Raw genomic sequence first — 19,859 nt, forward strand, 5'->3', positions numbered from 1 at the left:
TCAACATCGTCTAGTTTCACAAGTTGTTTGGTCGTTAGGTTGGACATTATGATGTGATGGATGCATTTATATGCGCAAGGGCCAAACAAACATAATAAGATCACTACCACACTCACTGGGATTATTATTGATAGATAAGGAGTCTACTGTCCAAATAGTGTATACCAAAGTCCCCAACTATGATCTCCGTGTTCATCTCATTTCATTTGGTTTGCTACTTTATGCATATCATGCAGTGCATCGGAGATAGACCCATGATCGTCATCATTAGAAGGAATGAATGTGCAACATTGATCTCCTATCATGGCACATACACCTCCTTCTTTAGCTAATAAAACACCTAAGGCTATTCTATTTTGTGTTATAGTCAATCTAAGTGCGGCGGGTTCTTGTTTGATACCCTCTGCTGCCCGATTAGTGGAGTTAATATAAGTGGCAAGCCGATAATTTGTGACTTCTAGTTGATTCCAGACCTGAGTCATCCTACTGTATATTGTGGGAAGATGGAATCAAAGAATTTACTTAGTTTACTTTTTAGTCTATGTTCTGGCGGGGGAAAATCATCATCGGAAACGTCTCTTTTGGCCCGCTTTATGGGTGAGTGTGAGTGAAGTATGACCACACCAGGGTACTTAAACCTTGCTAAAGTACATACTCCCCCCAGTTACAGGGTAAGGCCAAATACACATTTTTACCACAGACCTAATACCAATCGTCAGCCCTGAGTAGTGTTCCGGTGTCAGATGGATGAATAAGAGAACACTCTGCCTGTGGGCAGGTCCCGTCATCCGAATATGGGTAATATAAGTGAGTGCATCTCTTGCTGGCGATATTACCTAATGGTATCTTTCCTGTTCCTACAAAACAGTGTGTGTAGTTTAATTTAGGAGGAGGCTGTGCAATGAATGTGTTAATTCTCGTTTGATTTACCTTGGGTGTTCGTTTCAACACACTCATTAGAGTCCGTAGACATACTGTATAGTGGCATTAGTTAAACCAGTCCTCCCAGGTCCTCCGTCTTCACACCATAGGGAGGCTGGTGAATTTATCACCAGACTTAAATGGGTACCATTCGGCACTCCATACGCATCTTGCTTAAACATGCAGTAAGAACTTTTACAGTATTGGGCTATGACCTTCAGTTCACTACAATTACTTTTCATGGGAATCATTGTGTGTTTGCTTGCAGATGTGGGGACCATCATGCACACATAACAGGACTCATTTGTGATAATTTTGGCAGTGTAATGTAATTGGTGAGTTGCCAGTAAGTGTTTTCATACACATCTCTGCAGCTTCTAATAGAAGTGGGATTTTCTGGAGTTCTGAATTCTCTTTTATTAACAGGCAGATCATGAAGATGCCAAGTGTCGAAAGTGTCACATTTACCTCTCTCACTTAGTTTATTAATTTAGTTAACATTTGTGTTCACATTTGTGTGTGTGTGTGTGTCGATGTTACTCTTTTCAGATGATGCTGCTTCTTCTCAGTGTTGGAGAGTAGGTGTTATACTGGTGTTTCTTCTGTTTTCTTCTGACTCAGACAATTTACGCGTCGTAGAGAGTCAGTTGGAGCTGACGGGAGAGGTTACTAGCATGTCACCGTGTGCCCTGATGCTCCCTTTCGTTCTTCTTAACAGTTGTCGGATGCTGTTTTCTCCTCTGGCTCAGGGACCCTCTTACAGTGGCTAACGTGAATCCACGTTGCTCTCTCTGCAACCTTCACCGCAGTCTGCGTGGTCAGAAGTACCTGTAATGGTCCCAACCACTGCCTGGCTCTCCAGCTTTTCCTCCTGAAATCCTTCACCACCACCCAGTCACCTGGTTTGAGATTGTGCAGATCTGTTTGCGTCACCTTGGGCAGTGCTTCCTTCACCTGCTTATGGATTTGAGACAAAATAGAGGACAAATTTGCACAATAACACAGCATTTCATCTTCACACTGGCTTGTGGTTAATCTGGGTGTGTGTCTAGGCTCAATTCCTGTATTTGGGGGTCTGCCAAACAGTATCTCAAACAGGCTTAAATTCACTCTCCCCCTGGTTCTTGTTCTCATGTATAATAACATGATTGGGAGGGCCTTTACCCATGATAGGCCTGTTTCATCACAGCATTTGGACAATTTGTTTTTCAGTGTTCCATTTTCTTGCTCTACTGCCCTTCCGCTGGCAGGGTGGTATGCACAGTGTTGTCTGAGATCTATACCCAAGTACTCTCCCATCCGTCTGCTTGGTTTACAAAGGGAGTTCCATTGTCACTACTGATTTTGTCAGGGATTCTCCAACGAGGGATAATTTCAGACAGGAGTGCTTTAGCTACCGCACTTGCATCCTGTTTGGAAGTGGGGAAAGCTTCCACCCACTTAGAGAACATGTCCACTATTAAATCACAATAACAACAATAGGGTCAGTGAAGGCAAGGCAGATATTGTGACTTCTTAATTCAGAGCAGATATTTTTTGTCATCACCAACATTTCAGGAACATCTTATCTGTTTTGTAGCTCAACTTCTGACAAGATAACCACACTATTTTAAATACATTTTAAAACTCTTTAGTGTCGAAAAAATCTATTGTTTACAGAGCACTAAAAAAACCCTAAATGGCAAAAAAATGACCTTATCTTGGTTTTCACAGGCAGGCTCACACTTTAGATCAGAGGTCACCAACCTTTTTAAGACTGAGGGCTACTTCAAGGGAACTGAGTAGTAGGAAGGGCTACCGGTTTGATACAAACTTCCTCAAGAGCAAAATTGCACAGATCACTTTTTAATAATAATAATAATAATAATAATAATAATAATAATAATAATAATATTATGGTGAAGAGACTGCTCACATGTCAATGTTAATTATTCTCCACAATTATTAACAATGATTTATAGAACAATGATGTAAGGAATATTCACAAGTAATTTAGTCTTTTTCAAAAAATGTTCTCATTTCTGTGCACCATTTTTAGTTTAATGTTATGGTGTTTTCAATGAACACGTTATCTCTTCTTTGTCTGTAAATGTCTGTTAGTGGGAAGCCTGGCACTGAATTCTGCTCACCAGTGTACTGTAATCTGGTGAATAATTTGACACTGCAAGTCTGATTGAGTCTTGTAAATGTGCATCAGTAAGGCGTGTTCTGTGTTTGTTCTTGATAAAGTTCATTTTAGAAAAGGCTGATTCACAGAGATAGGTTGAACCAAAAAGGCATGCAAATTTCATAGTTGCTGTGCATACACCACTGTACATTTCTGTGTCCACAAGGCACCAAAAGTTTGATGCAGACTGATGGGCTTTGAGGTGAAGGTCATTTTGCAACATTAGGATTTCTATCTCTACCTGTCCAGCATCCAATTTGAACAGAGCACTTAGTTGCTCAGCAGTGCATGTCATGTTCACTTGCATGAACGGATTTGTAACGGCTTTTTCTGTCCTTAATGCGCTGCCGGGTGGGTAGTTAGCACTGAAACTTTCGTGACGCAGACTGAAGTGTCTCGCCACATTGTGCCACTTTGCCGTTGCAACAGTCGTCCCGCAAATGAGACACACACACTTTTCTTTGATTGACGTAAAAAGAACTCTTCCTCCCAAACACTGTGAAAATGGTATGTTTTCTGTCATTTTTCTGCCATTTTTTGGGGGGTAAATCACAACTAACTCCTCATCGTTGCTGCACCACTTCCTTGTGTCAGGAGTCGGACGTGACGTGCGCGCAACATTGACATTTGACTTCAGAAAAGGCCAGAGTTCGTTATATACATAAAACATTTTTGTTTGAATTTTTTTTAATTAAATAAAATGATATTAAATATTGTCATTTTAAAATCTACGTTAATGCAAGCGTTTTTTATTCAAAAACTACAGCAAGAAAGTTTTTTTAGGCGTAGCTATATTTTGACCAGTGCTATTTTTCAGTGCGGGCGCCTTAAGTGCTCCTTGCGGGCGACCAGGTGCCCGCGGGCACCGCGTTGGTGACCCCTGCTTTAGATTATATATTATCTTATAAAATTAATTTATATAATTAATTAATAATTTAACCTTTTAAAATATTCAGTATACGTGGCATCTGCATACATAAGATAATAGGAGTTTTCCTTATTTGTTTCTATTATGAAGGAGGTTCTTGTTGAAACAGTAAGTGCTTGGAATTGCCACAGGATACAGACAACTCACAGCCCACATGCTGCCAGTGGTCAACCTTCGCTTTGCTGTTCCCAGTTTATATGGAGTGCAGAATTACTTCCATCCAGTTGATCAAACAAAACTGGTCATTTACAGAGAAGACTGTTTATTTAAGGACTACCCTTGTGATGAGGATGTATTTCACCTCTGTGTGGAACTTATGGCTGAACATAATCTTGTCATGCCAGATGATGTTTATGTAATTACACATCTCTACCTTAGACTTCGTCAGTTGATCCTTCAGGGACCGGACTTGGATGACTAGATTAACAAAAGTATTCTACAGTATCCAACTGTAAGCAGTTTAAATTCCTTGTATACACTTTTAAGATTTCAAATTGACCATATAGTGAAATTGGTGTCATTTTTTCCTCATATAAATTTGACATCTGTACGTGTTGAACTACAGCTGTCCAAGTTTTTTCCTATACAAGTAACCTCAGACCATGGAGCGAACATCAGTACCCATAACCATAGTCTACTTGCTAAACTGATAAACATGAGCAATGTTTATTCTTCTGCTTTTATATATTTAGTATGGTATCTTGTATCACTATAACATTACACTGGACAAAAATGAATAATAACGTGCAGTTCAAGTGTGTTTATATATATCCATCCATCCATCCATTTTCTACCCTTTATACGGGGCCAGGTCGTATCACACATTGAGTGTGACATTCACACATTTGGGTCTTTTCTCACGCTCTCCCGCCACACATCTTATTTCTCACGCAGAAAATCTTTTTGACTATTTATCATATATTTAATAAGCCGCAGCGCCCAAAACGTATCAGTCCGCACTGCTGTCTCTATGGAACCAAGCGCGTCTCCCCAGAGTTCTTAGTCGAGCTGACACTTATTATCCAATCAGAAAAGAGGCTACACAATAGCCAATCGGAAAATAGCACTATCTGGGTAAGATTTAATGCAACAACCAAAAAAAAAACACACATACTCATTAGAGAGGGTATTTTTGATAGTTGGTTTGAACAAAACCTCAACACGAAACATGGATGGGACATTGTCCTCAATCATGACCCTAAAAATGTCTGGGCTTGTGCTGAACTGTTTTATATGGGAGCAACATTACAAATGATAAAGGAGTCTGTCGGAACTTAGAGCCCGTCTCCAAGTCGGCACATATCAGGGTGAATTATACTGATATACTTTATAATACTTTTATACTATATAATTGTTACTTAAACTTACTTTACTGATAGCACTAACATTAATACGAATTAAAACAATGGGAAAGCTCCTCAGACCTGGATGAGAACGAGCAAACTTCTTTATTGTGGTCAATCAGCTAACAATTCTCAAAGAGAAATTGCCAATTTGAAAGTAACAAAAGAAATCCCAAAAACCCAAAAAGAAAAGAAAAAGCATCTTCATGAAGAGCATCGGCATGCAAAAACAAAAACCCTCAGGACGGTCCTGCAAAGTAACGGGATTTTTTACGCATACACATTTGGTCCCAAAAATTCTCCTCTATATATACGCTTCCAAGCGCCTCCTTATCGGTTCCCCTCCTCACAGACCCATTTCATATCACCTTATCCTTATGTCTCATATGTTTTTGTAACGTCCTGTTCCTTACAATCCCCTTGTTTTTCCTTCACCTTTTGCCCATATGCCCATTTATGGATTTTCCTCCCCTTAGTTCCCCGGGGCCCAGGTCCGGAAGCCCAGGCCTGTGACCCTGGGTCTTCTTCGTTCGACATAACAATTATATCTAAACAATAATTTTGTTATTAAAAGTGTGCTCAAAAAAGAGCCTTACCCCCTGGTCGAAGTTACATTTGCCTCTAAGTTATTTTCCATGCCAGACGTCCTGAAGATTAATCCTTCATTCAACTGCAATGGGTAAGTTTCTCCTTTGTTATTTTCTTCTATACATGATTTTTAATAATCATAAGCCACTCTATGAGTCTGATTTTATGTTAAAGGTTATTATGTTAAAAGAAAGCTCTTATCTATTTGTCATCTTATATTGTCACTATTGCTAAACTCTTGCTAAACTATTGCTGCTATACTGTTGTCATTATTGTTAAGCTATTGCTACTATAATGTTGCTTGTGTACATAAAAGTAAACATGGAGTTCTTTGATGACTCCTCTAAACTGCTAAAAGCTTCAACTTTGTTTTGATCGCATGTTTCATGTTATGATCTCAGCCTGTCCTTGCTCAGGCTGGAATTGTTTACCCTTATCTCAAGCTCCCGTTCCTCTATCTCCTCTAACTCCCCTTATCTCTCCTCAGACCCTTCGCCTCGAGGTCAGTCAACTCATCCTGGTCGCCCCATCAGGTCCTCGCCTCACCATCCTCGTCCTTCTCCCTACCCAAGGCCAGTGCCCGCTGATGTCATGGAGAGCTATCGCCGCTTCCAGCTACTTCATATCTCCCATGAGCTCATTACGTGTCTGGAACAGCTCTGTTCTCCTGACCTCCCCGAGCATCCTCATCTACTGTTCCATATTGTGAGGGGGCCTCTTACTAGCACTTCCTCGACTCAAACCCCCCTACCTAACCTCGTGGACCAGAGAACCCAAACTGATGGCTGTCCTCATGTTGAGCCTTGCAACCCTGAGCTCGGGACTCCCGATTCTCCTCCTCGTCCCCCAGTGCCTCATGCCCATGTCCGTCCTCTCAGTCCGGCCTTGGCATCTCCTCCCTCTGATTATGACCCTGGATCTCCAGACTATTCCCCTACTTCTCCCTCTGATTACTAAGATTATTTATAATAAACAATAAACCTATATCCATTCCCTCTGACTTCAATGTGGTTATTTTATATACATATATTATCTTCAATTAATTATTACACCACATATCTTATAACCCTGTTTCCACATTATTCCATCCCCTGTCTATAATAGACAGTCCACCTTCTGACTTATATTGCCTTGTTATTAATATAATAATAATTAATATAATAATAATAATAATAATAATAATAGTATAATGTGTTCTCTTAAGGTTCAAGGATTTTTCCCAACAAGTCCAAAAAGGTAAACACCATCAGTCATAATATCTCTCTCTCTCTCTCTCTCTCTCTCTCTCAATCTTGCCCACACACACACACACACACACACAAATTAATAAATGGAAATTGAACAAATACTTGGTATGTGGTTAAATTGTGGTCAGTGATCCTTACCAAACACCAGGTGCAGTTCTAGGATTTTATCTTTAGGGGGTTTTAGCCCTCAGTGAGAATTTAAAACAAGAAGAGTTTTATATTATATATTATATGACTACACAGTAAGACAAAAGTTATGGTATTATTTAAAATGGCAAAAGTGGACACCAAAATTTTATGCATGATGTAATGATGCCAGTCTTGAATCAAATTAGTTCATGTATAGCACTATTTGGACGGGACTACTGTAGTTTTCCAAACGACGTTTGAGTTTGAATTTTTTTCAGCCGACGTCTGTCATTTCATGTATGGATTCGGACGGGACTAACATCTCTGTGTTTATTACAGAGGTAGGAGTGTCAGTGTTTTACATGTGGGCATTGCACCAGATCACATGTCCAGAATGCGTGGATTGCGTATGGTCATATGACCGATCAATAGTAAAATGGTAGCAAACACATTTACATCCATTATTGGTGTGCAGAAAGCAGAAACCTGAATACCGGTGCGCTAGGGTTAATACGGTAGTTCACGTTGACCAAAACAGACAAGAAAACACGTTTTGGAAAAAACATTTTCGGCAATCACAGACACTCGCATTCAGACGGGATTAGGTTTCTCAGAGGAGCGCCGATTTTGCATAAAAACAGTAGGTAATTTGCTCTGGAATTTTTACACAGGTTGTGTGAGAAAAAGACAGACATGGTAGATTCGGACAGAACTAAAATCATAAAGTACGTCTGTGAAACTGAAATTTCTCTAACGACCCCCGTAAAACTAGTCCTGTCCGAATAGGGCTTAATTGAGTCCTCTTCGTATTCATGGCAAGTTTTGAAGACAGGCAAGCGTGACATCTCCAACCCCCCGCAACCCCAATTTTTTTTATTGGTTGTTGCGTTAAATCTTACCAAGATTGTGCTATTTTCTGATTGGCTATTGTGTATCCTCTTTTTTTGATTGGCTGATAAGTGTCAGGCTCGACTAAGAACGGAGACGCGCTTGGTTCCTGCCCGGTTCCATAGAGACAGCGGTGCGGACTGATACATTTTGGGCACTGCAGCTTATTAAATATATGATAAATAGTCAAAAAAGTTTTTCTGTGTGAGAAATACGATGTGTGGCGGGAGAGTGTGAGAAAAGACCCAAATGCGTGACTGACACTCTCAATGCGCGACACTTGACAGCCCTGCATGACATCAAAATTTTAACTTGCCGGCTGCAGCAAACCAAAAATGCGTCTGCTTCTGTGTCGTATTTCGCAAGTCGGCAGTTATGACGCATATTTTGAGCAACAAAAAAATTAAACACGGTTTATTTTAATGTTACAAGAGCATCATAATCTTAGAATTTAGAATTACATTTTTTTTTTAAAAAAACTAACAAACTAAAATAAAATAAATTGAAATTAAATATTTATTTTCCAAATCTACAGGGAGCCGCAGCAGAGAGATGAAAGAGCCACTTGCGGCTCCGGAGCCGCTGGTTGCCGACCCCTGGTGTAGGGGGAGAGAATATACAGTTTGTACAAAATAAATAACATTACACCTATGTCCTCATAAACAACATGCAATTTAAAAAAACACTGAATATGAATGCAATTATGTCTAATAAAAGTTGGTTTAAAGCACTTAATGACATTTTTCCATTTTCCATGAATTTTGCTATATATCCTAATCATTCTTAACACGTATTCATTACTTCCATTAGCTTTGTTTTTATTTTAAATTCATACATTGCTTAAATTATTACATCATTAGCTAACTGTGTGATGTACATTTCTGAAATTACAAAAATTGGACACAGCTATCTGATAACAGATCACTAAACTGTAATGTTGATATTCATTCTCTGTAAAGCTGCTGTGAAACAATATGTACTGTATTGTGAAAAGCGCTATACAAATAAATGTGAGTTGAACAGAATTAATCTATTTACTCCTATTAATTCCTTTTAGTATGAGCTAATTAAACTATAATAATTGCTCACTAATAACTCACTAGTAATAATAACTAATAATTGCTCACGCAGTGACCGTGAATTCACTATTTATATATTAATATATGTATATTAATATTTTAACTTTAAACTAATAGTTTGGTAATGATTTGAAGTACTTTATTCCTGTATACTTTATTATAAAGTGTTACCCTAATTCCTCAGTGCATATCGATATAGATATCCTCTCTTGTGTTTTTTATTTTTATTTTTGTAGTTGAACATGCCATCGCTGTGTTTACCGCCCTGCCACTGCTCTTCCCATCTGGCTCTGCAGCGCCCAAGAAACTGGTCCCAATCAGTGAGGCTTTTTTCCACATTCTTACAGTGAGTAAGATTTGCCATGCAAAATAATAAAAATTAAAATAAAATAACCTCAACCTTCATGTCTGGCCGGATTTTTCGAAGAACTAAATCTGCTACCGTTGGGGCAACCGGTACAGCCAGTTCTCACCTCGTACCAGGTTTCAAATCCAGGGCTAATCACCCGAATTTGAGTAAAAACCAGCATCGATTCCGAAATCAACAAAAGAAGTACAAATTCCGGGCAACAAAAACTCGTTTTCGTTTGGTCGCTGCTTGAAATCTCACCAGAGATCTCAGTCTATGACAGGGCATGCAAATGCTCTCGATAACGCAACGGTCATTCGAAGACAAAAACGACAACATCAACGAAACACAAACCCGAAGGCCCCGTTTTGACCAAGGTCGGCCACAATAATATCAACTTACAACGTTCGAACACTCAAGAAAATCGGCAAACTACATCAGCTAATTCATGGGTGTATCGAAAATGGAATAGAAATCGTTGCCATACAAGAACATCGGTGGCAAACTAATCAAGTTGACACGCACACGGAGACGCTTGAAGACGGAAACACCTGGCGTTTTGACTATTCCTCAGCAACATCAGAGGGTCAAGGTGGAATAGGCATCCTAATGAACACTAGACTTTTGAAGAGTCTCAGCTCTATGGTGAAGATATCTGAACGAATAATGGTGGCAAACTTCGTAGGCAATCCAGCAACAACAATAGTAATAGCCTATGCACCAACCGAGGATAAATGCGACTCAGAGAAAGATAAGTTCTACGAAGACCTTCAAAAGTGTGCGAAAGATGTCCCAATCCACAATGTCCTTCTGATACTAGGAGATTTCAACGTTCGTATCGGCAAGGACCGACACTTGACCAACCCAAAATCAATCGGGCCTCACACTTTCCATGAAGAAAGTAACGATAATGGCAAGAGGCTAGTCGACTTCTGTGAAATGGCCAACATGAGACCAACACAAGCAAGATTCCTGCATCCCAAATTTAGAATATGGACTTGGCAACATCCAAGCAACAGAGATAAGGATGAAGGAAATAGAGCGCAGTTGGACCATATCCTAATCAACGGGAAATGGATAAATTCAGTCGAGAATACAAGAGCTTATAGCACGGTCAAATGTGGGTCAGATCACAGAATTGTCAGTGCCCGTATCAAGATCAAGCTACGAGTTGAATGACACAACAGGTGTATCAGAACTAAATTTGATTGGGAGAAGCTCAAAACGAGTCAAGAGCTTCAAGCCCAGTTCAACATAACAGTGAGAAACTGATTCGATGCTCTCAACGAAGAAAACAAAGTCAACAACTTACAAACCAAATACAACATCTTCAAAAGGTCCATGGAGGAGACAGCAAGCGAACTGCTCAGAAAGCTAAGAAAACCCAAGGCCAAGCATTGGGTCTCAAAAGCAACAACTAGCATACTAGAGAAGAGAAACCGAGCGAAAAAGGCCTTCAAAAGTAGTTGTCTGGAGAGAGATAAGGAAATCTGGCAAAACTTTAATCAAGAGTTGGAATCGGCCTATGCAAACATCTCAGTTCTACATCTCAAAGGCAAGCTACAACAACTCAAATCAGCAGCAGCCTCTGGTCACCTTAGAACAACATGGGAGATTGTTAATGAACTTGGTGGGAAGAACATGTCAAAACATCAACATAAAATGAAAAGAGCAAACGGAAGTAGTATTAGCAACAAAAAGGATCTATGAGACGAGTGGAGTAACTACTTTAGAGATCTTCTCAATGTTCATTCCAATTTATCGAACGCCGATTCAATACTCCCGGCACCAAGTGACCTGGAAATAAACGTTGGTCCCATTACATATCAAGAGACCTTCGATGCCGCACAACAGCTTAAAAATGGCAAAGCACCAGGATGCGACCTTTCAATCACACCTGAAGCGCTCAAATATGGAGGCCCCATGATAATTGAACTTCTCCATCAAATGCAATGATGTTTACGACCAAGAGACTGCACCAAGGCAACTAACAACTAACATCATAGTTCCTCTTGCCAAGAAAGGTGATCTTACTCTTATGACCAACTACAGAGGAATCAGTCTTATGTCGATGGCAACAAAAGTCTACAACAAAATTCTACTCAACGAATAAGAGAGCCTATAGATAAGATCTTAAGACCCAATCAGGCGGGCTTTCGTCGTGGAAGAAGTTGCACCGATCAAGTACACATCATACGCAGATTGATAGAAAGTGCCGATGACAAAAACCTGCCTCTCTACATAACCTTCGTAGATTTTAAGAAGGCATTTGACTCAATAGATAGAAGGAAAATGTTTGAGATCCTGCATCATTATGGAATCCCAATCAAGTTGGTCAACACAATCAAGACCATATACAACAACTCTAAAAGCGCAGTCCTAGTCGAAGGAGAACTAACAGATGAATTTGACATAACAACCGGAGTCCTACAAGGAGACACTCTTGCACCCTTTCTCTTCATCATCGTCATTGATTATGTCCTGAAGAATACAGAACTCAATCATGCGAGATCCCATGGCATCAACAAAGGCGAAAACGGCTTTGTTTCTCAACCAAGACAATGTCGACGAGAACCAGCAATAGCAATTTTTGACCTTGATTTTGCAGACGATCTCGCACTACTGGAAGGTAACCTAGAAAGAGCTCAATCCCATCTTGATGAAACTGCCAAACAAGCAGAACAGGTCGGGCTCATGGTGAATGTGACGAAAACAGAAGCATTCACTAACCAGGATAAGAGTAAAAACTTAAAGCTAGGTAGCCAAAGGATTGAGTGGGTTAAAAACTTCAAGTACCTGGGGTCAATGGTCAAGTCGAGCGAAACTGACATCAGCACAAGAAAGGCCCTTGCGTGGGCAGCCTTCTGGAAAATGAAGGATATATTTCGCTCAAAGAACCTTCCCATCTGTCTCAAAACAAATATTTTCCAAGCAGCATGCTTACCTATACTTCTGTATGGCTGCGAAAGCTGGATTATAACAGAGAAGCTCAAACAAAGCCTCAACAGTTTTGCCACCAACTGCTACAGAGTAATGCTCAACATCAAGCGCTTGGACAAAGTCTCAAATGCAATGATATACCATACGATCGGTATTGACCCGCTATACCTCCAGATACAACGGAGGCAACTTAGATATGTCGATCATTGTCTACGGAAACCAGAGTTCGAGCTGATCAACAAGTACGTTCTCTATCAACCATTGGAAAGACACGGGCGAAGAAAGCGTGGTAAACCCAAGCTTCTCTACCCACAGTACATAGGCAAATTGATCAACAGCGAGATACCACCAACAGTTGATGAAATGAGAACAGCAGCAAGAAACAGAACAGAATGGAAGAAGATTGTTGACGCCTGCAAACCACAAATATTTGCAGCCGACTGATGATGATGATGATGATGATGAACCTCAACCCAGTCTTTGGGTAGAAAAAAATACCCATAATAACCAGTCTTTTAGAAGGGTGTAAATGCTGTTTATTTATGTTTTATACTGGATGCATATTTACCCATGAAGAGCCTCAAACTTGACACAGATGTTTCCTTTTCCCTCATTAACCCTTTCCACCTCACAACAAATGAAACACAAACATTACTTATTTTGCTTTGTGGCTGTGTTTGTATCTAAATTCTGTATTTATGTATTTCGTTTTCTAGCCCTCTGAGGATCCTGACACCTACATCCACTGGTGTGTGCTTTCTAGTCCTGTCTTGCTGGTTGGAGAGGAAAACTGAGGGCACTGAGAAACTTGAGGACAAATGACGGGTGTGTGTGTGTGTGTGTGTGTGTGGGTGTGTGTGTGTCCCTTAGTTCACATGTACATCAGATGCTTAAATGTTGTTCAAATGAAAATGTTTTATTTATTTCTAAATCTATATATTTGTCTTTATTAATATTTCTAATGCATATATTTAATGTTCTTTAATTTAAGACTCCATTTCCCTTGGTACCTTTTTAATTTGAATCACTTTGTGCTGCTAAAACCCTTTATTGAATCACTTTGTTCTGCTGAAACATTAGTGTAACCCAGCTAGGGTTATATTAAGTATCATTTCTTTTATTTTCAAGTAATGGGGCATTTATGAGTGTGTGTGTGTGAGTGTGTGGGTGTGTGTGTGGAGGCTGTGTTGTGAGGCTTCTTTTCCTCAACCCTAAAAGCATTGATTTATTTTGTTATAAGTTAACTGTTTTGTACATACTTTTGTTATTTCTTGACCTATTAAGTTGTTGATAATTCTTTGGGAAGGGATTTGTAGAGAGTTGGGTGCCATTTTCTTTCACATGTTGTTTTCTCTTGTTTAAGCTAGTTAGGAAGTTAGTTTAGTATTGTAAATTTTGTTTTGTTTTCTTTGGTAGTTTAGTTAGTTTCTTTCTAACAGTTAGAGGGTTTATGTTTCTTATTTTGGCCTTGCCCCCTCTTGAAGCCTTGAAATCCTCCCATATTTGGAAAATAAAAGAACTTGTTTTCGATATTGAGTTTTGGTCTTACTCGTTCCCCCAACCCTAGACTTGCTGGGGACGTAACACCGTTTTTGAAAGCGTTTAGTGTCATGAGAACCAGACGGTGACATTTCATTCTGTAGTGGAACATACAAAAGCAATAATGGATTTGACACTTTATTTTAGATAGAATTTTAGGTTGCAACTAAAATACAAAAAAAAAAAAAATAAAAGAGAAAAAAATAAAAATGAATAAATAACCATATATAAATAGATAACCACATATATAAATAACCATATATAAATATGAACAGCCATCAAAGAGGCTTCAAACATTAAAAATTCAGATTAGTCAATGGTTGGTATTTTGTGCAGCTTTTCCTCAATTGAACACATTTAAAGTATGTCGTTCCTCAGTCATAAAAAACCCATAAAGCTGGTTCAAATAAAACAGTTTCTGATTATTTTGTGTCTCGATAACTAATATAGCTTAATTTCCTTTAGTAACAATAGCCAATAGAACATTGAGTAATTCCCCAAACCTATTAACTATTTTAAAAAGATGCCCAAATTTTATACATTTTTGCATCATTTAAAAGATTTCACTTTTAAAAAATTGGAAAATGGTAAAGAATAGTCATGAATTATTCATTTAGAATATACACTCCTTAGATAATATATATTATATATAATATATATAATATTTATATTATATATATATATATATATATATATATATATATATATATATATATATATATATATATATATATACACACACATATATATATGTATATATATGTATATATATATAGATTCAAAACACTGATGCTGGCCTACAAAGCCAAAAACTGGACCAGCTCCCTCTTACCTCAAAGCCCTCATCACTCCGCGCACTGCAACCCGCACCCTCCGATCTACCAGCACTGCTCGACTGGTTCCACCATCTCTCAGGGTAAGAGGTAAGTTTACTACAAGACTCTTCTCTGTACTGGCACCAAGGTGGTGGAATGAACTTCCCCTAGAGGTCCGGACAGCTGAGTCACTGGCTATTTTCAAGCGGCGGTTGAAGACCTACTTCTTCAGGAAACACTTCAACTAGCACTTCTTTCCTTATCTTTTGCATTTAAAAAAAAAAAAAAAAAAAAAAAAAAACACCCTTTGACACTTTTTCATTGTAACTTTGAACAAATGTTTTAAACTCATGGTATCTTAAGTACTGTAAACAAACAAGCAAAAATGACACACAAGCATAATCATGCAAAGGACAAAGGCATAGATTAGTTCTGTGTAACAAAGCAAAACCAACGTTACTCACCTATCGAGAAGGAAAATGCGCCTCGGCATCTTAAGTAAAGTTGGCCACATATTCACAGATTGGATTGAATTAATACTTGGTGACAGGAAATTGTCCAAGAAAGGAGAACAGATAAATAAGATATCAATGGTAGAAAGGCCAGCTCAAAAGTTGGTTTTGCTATTAGAATCAGAATGAACTGATTTACATGTGGACTTTATATTTCTTCAAACACACAAAGGTTAAAGAAACATAAATGGAAATTATTCATGTTTAAGAGACATTTATAATTTGGTGGGAGTGTATCAGACGTATTTGAATATTTTCTTTATTATAAATTTAATTTGTTTAAATAACATTTTGTTCAATTTTGATATAAATGCGGGACTCTTATTTTGAAAAGCGGCAGCATCCATTGCAGTCATGGATCACGGTTGTGAAAAGCATCACAGCACTACGGTTCTCAGCTCTAAAGTTTTATATTTTTGTTAACACCCCCTAAAGAGCATAAGCTCTTACTGTGATCTGTTGGAGTTAACAAGGATCAATAAAACTTCATTAAGACCATCAGTAAAGTTTTGGTCGTCATTAGGATGGGGTCAGCTACACTTTATAATTTGTATTTATTTGCATAGATATATAAAAGTGAAATGTTTTGTTTGTATTTTAATATTTGTATATTAATTTATTTCACTGACACTGAAATGCAGAAAAACGAATCAGAATCAGAATCAGAATCAGGTTTATTGGCCAAGGGTGTTGACACACACAAGGAACTTTAACATAACATTATACTACACAGGACAGGACAGTACAGACTGTGGTAAGCTCTGGGTGAAACTCGAACACAAACTTACACTTACAAACTTATCTGGACGTGAGAAACTGTGAATGATACAGTTATTGAGCTGAAAGCTGAGAGAAAGATCAGTGAAATTCTGTGTTTATTACAATCTCATGATGATGAGAATGTTTACATGTGTTTTAAATCACAGACTAAATGTTTTAGTGTCATTCATTAGGTTTAACACTGCAGACAGACATAAGTGAGTTAAACAGACTAATCAGTAAAACCTCATACTGTTACATGTGTGGACTGAATGATGTGATTTCTTACTGTAAAGGTTAAAAACACAGGAGGAAGTAAATGGCTGAATCTTCATCACAAACAGAAGGCAGAAAAAGGGGGAACATGGAAGAACCATAATTATGTAAGTTATACAGTTTATGCATGATTAGTTTTCTGTATGTTTTAATGAAGTACTGTCACTATTATAATCTATATTGTTATAAAAATGATCTCAGTGAATGGCTTAATTGTCTTAACTGCCTTATGTAACAAGAATAAGAGTTGTGTTATAATACACAAACATCTTAGAAAGACATTATTTACACTGATCCTGTAACTATGGAGGATTTATATTACTTTATTAGTTATAAATTCAATATGTAATTCAATAAAGAATATTTAATGAAATGTAAGAAATAAATAAGACCTCATTAGAATTATATTTATTATTGTTTTATTTATTTCTTTATAGTTTGTATTTATTTGCATAGATATATAAAATTGAAATGTTTTGTTTGCTATTTTAATATGTGGATATTAATTTATTTCACTGACACTGAAAGGCAGAAAAATGAATCAGAATCAGAATCAGGTTTATTGGCCAAGGGTGTTGACACACACAAAGAACTTGGCTCCAGCTGTTTTTGACTCTCAAAAGTACAGACATATATAACATTATACTACACAAGACAGGACAATACAGACTGTACAAGAAAATGCAGACAATGTGATACAATATAGACAGTATGAGTATTAAATATAATACAGAATATATGACTGGTCAGTTATGTACATAAAGTGGGAGAGGTGCATGGTAGTGCTAATAACAATATGCAGCAGCAGTAGTGTGTGTAACATACACAGATAATGTGATGACTGACAGTTCTGATAATGCAGTACTTGTACTGTAGATATGAAGCAGGGAATATAATTATGGTGAGTTGGTAATCAGGGTGATTGATTCAAATTTAAATGATTGAAAAAACAAAACCTTGAAAATAAGCATCATGAAAAACTGCTGCTGTGGAGTAGCACAGGACGTGAGTGACTCGTCCATAGTCATAAACAGAGAGAAGTAGCGCCGGTTACAATGTTCTTCCGCAAGACGCATGCAGTTCTGTTTATTAACTGCTAGAGCGTGAAACAAAAACAGCAGCATGACAAATAAACTGCGTACCTGTGTAGTGTGTACGTGTGTCTCTTTTGGTAAAGTTTATCGTTAATTTGATACTCATTTTAAAAATCGGGAGTCATGTAAACATGACGTCACGTGCGTCTTTTGGAAACATGGAAGTCCTGGCGTTTGGACCAGAGTGAAAATAAATGACATATCACTGTATATCACCAGTACGTGTGAAAACACTCACTCACTTTGCTGTATTTATTCATTCCTCACACACAGAGGATTTAACCTGAACCAGTCTCTCTCTCTCTCTCACACTCTCTGTGTGTGTGTGTGTGTGCGTGTGTGTGTGGCCTGCCAGATTTTTCTTTAAAAGAAAAAAGACAGAATCAGGTGAGAGACTAGGGACAGTCCATAATGATCTTGTGAAAGGAATTTGTCATGTAATAAAAAGTTAAAAGCTCAATAATAATAATAATAATAATAATAATAATAATAATAATAATAATAAAGACATTTAAAATGACACGCCTCGGTGTGCCTTTTGATCATAACCTTAGCTTCAGCACCCCTGAAAAGGAGCTCAGCACCCCTAAAGCTCTGACCTTAGACTCACCCCTGCTATGTAGATGACAATATGAAGCGGAGTTATCCATCTGGCCATGAAAAGTGAAAAAAAAAGTAGACCAGTACAAAAAGTAGCGTGATAGCACTCCTAAATGACAATGTTTATAGTCTCTCAAGGTTACAACAACGTTAATGCAATATGGAAACCAATGGATTTACATTGGAATGAGTATAATGCCAGGTCAATATGAATGCACATCCCTCAGTAAATAATAATCATCAGGGATCAAGTATTGCTCTAATGCATACTATAAAACACAGTGATACTGTATGGCAAGCATTTTAGCTTTTATACATTCACATGATATGGATTTTTGATATCAATTCAGTTTTCAATACTTAAAATGTAAATATTAAGAGTGTGATTTCTAGTAGTAACCATATTTTTTATATCAGGAATTACATTTTACACTAGTAAAAACGTAATTGCTGATATCTGCTATTGCATATTCACTAGTTGAATATTGCAAGAGCCAAGTCATATTATAAATAGTATTTTATATTTGAAAATGGATAAAGAGGAATCTGAGGGAGGCAGTTTAAGTGGGGCTTATAAAATGAATAATAGTAGTTATCCAAACCTTACAGGTGCTATGCTGAAATTTGTTAGTAGAGGAGATGCTGTCAAGTGTGAATGTGTGGCAAATGGTTTACATGGCTCACGGGTCAGGTAGGAGGGCCCCTTAGCAGAATTTTGCTTAGGGCCCCAGGGAGGTCAGGATCGGCTCTGGACCCATTTTTTATAAGTTATAAACATTCATCTGAAATACCCTTTAGGTTATGCAGTAAATAGCATTTAAACAAAGTAACTGCAAGAAAAAGCTTGTGCTTTGTATTAACCATTTGTTGATTACGTAAAACTTTCCACTTATTGCTGTAAATTTAAGTTGGTTATATCAACATATGTCAAATTAAGTTATGCAATATCAACCCATTTTTTTTATAAGTTATAGGGTATTTCACATGAATGTTTATAAGTTAATAAGTTAATAAGTAAATAGCATTTAAACAGTAACTGCAATCACCGCACAACATGGTGAAAACAGGAAAAAATGTTTTTTCAGGATTTTCTTTTGAATCCCTGAGAGGAGATCGATTAGTATTGGGGGTTGTGTCAGTGGTCTATCAAGGCTAAATGTTATGAAGCAGCTAAAATAAAGACTGTGGGGAGACATAAATAATGCATATTTTATTTTTTATAAATAATGCATAATTATTTTTTTAATAATTCATATTTTATTTTACGTGTACACATGGACATGAGGGTGATGCCGTTTTTTTTTTAATAAATGAATATATTACGAGTGTAGGGCAGGGGCGGTTCTAGGATTTCATCTTTAGGGGGTTTTAGCCCTCAGAGAGAATTTAAAAGAAGAGTTTTATATTATATATTATATGACAACTCTAGTAATAAGAATAGTGAAATTTCACTGCTTTTGGTTGTCGTCTTTGCGTCTTTCCGCCGATTAACGTTATAGATAAACGCCTCCAGCTCTGACTGCGCGTGCACGCTGCACGTACCTGTGCTTCTCCGTTCAAATAAAGCAGACAGCTGAAGACGCACTTTTGAAAGATTATAACGCATCTGCGTAAAAGCAAAGTAAAAAAAATCGCTCTTGGATCAAACTGATAAATAATTTTCTTTCCCATCGACGACATGTCGG

Source organism: Tachysurus vachellii, chromosome 16 (assembly GCF_030014155.1).
Source record: "Tachysurus vachellii isolate PV-2020 chromosome 16, HZAU_Pvac_v1, whole genome shotgun sequence".
Taxonomy (NCBI): domain Eukaryota; kingdom Metazoa; phylum Chordata; class Actinopteri; order Siluriformes; family Bagridae; genus Tachysurus; species Tachysurus vachellii.